At 34.9% G+C, this 995-nt stretch overlaps 1 non-coding gene across 1 annotated transcript; it reads right to left on the reverse strand.

The window, feature by feature from the left end:
- Positions 1 to 531: 531 nt before the first annotated feature.
- Positions 532 to 764, reverse strand: LOC128251336 (small nucleolar RNA U3). The gene has a single exon (XR_008267089.1). It is a non-coding gene; the product is annotated as a small nucleolar RNA U3 (small nucleolar RNA).
- Positions 765 to 995: the final 231 nt, after the last annotated feature.

Below are 995 nucleotides of genomic sequence, written 5' to 3' on the forward strand. Positions count from 1 at the left end.
AAAGTTACAGCCATTTTCCCTCAGTGTCTAATTCCAATGTCCACCAAAACTTCTACCAAAACAGGTTAGTAATATATCCTGATAAATGATTTTATAACTTTAAAAAAAAAAATCCCCTTTATGCTTAAAAACTGCATCGAGTAATTTTTCACAAAGAGTTTCAAATATATATTTAGACAGGTAGGTAGATATACGTCTTGATGGATTTTATCAACCTCCATCCATTCTTATTTTTTAAGCTTGCTGCTTTTTCGATCTGCTCTTTTTCCCCTCTAACTGCTGAGTTATAAGTAGTTAAATTTTTACATTAACACCCGCACGATTTTCCCTAAGAAAAAAAAGTAAAAATAAAAATCGCGCCCAAACTAACTTTTTGTGTAGATGGGCAGGAGAAAGACGAACGATCTAAAATAAATATATCTTAATTGTTGTGTGAGAAAGTTTAGATATCTACGAACAAGATATAGTCTATAAATTTAGGATGTTTTTGAATGATATTATCGTTTAATTGAAGAAAAAATCGGGGTAAACATCACTCAGAAAGTATTGAGTCCCTCTTTAAGAAGTTGTTAAACCTCTCAAGAACGATCTTCAATGGATTTCTCACATTCGTTGAAGGCGGAGTAACGAACGATTAAGAAAATCCTGCTTCACGCTCAGGACCCAATACGATCTCGTATCATCGTGATGTTGTTGATCCGCTCAATAGAATCGGATACCGTTGCGACACATACTTAAGAAATGATCCTTAAAATCATGGTCTTAAATTAGCAACAGCTACCTAGCAACCTAATATACACATGGCTGCTACGCTCCTGTAGTGATTTCACAAATTAATTAATTGCTCCTTGAAGTTTCTCAAGCCGAGAATGTAAGATCATGAATCCTTTTTTTAAAAAAATCTTTTGCATGTTTTAGTCATTAGACTGCGACCATGCTGGGGGTATCGCCTTGAAGAATTGTAAGGCCAATGAATCGACCCCTATATGACTCCC

Source organism: Octopus bimaculoides, unplaced genomic scaffold, assembly GCF_001194135.2.
Source record: "Octopus bimaculoides isolate UCB-OBI-ISO-001 unplaced genomic scaffold, ASM119413v2 Scaffold_213423, whole genome shotgun sequence".
Classification (NCBI taxonomy): Eukaryota; Metazoa; Mollusca; class Cephalopoda; order Octopoda; family Octopodidae; genus Octopus; species Octopus bimaculoides.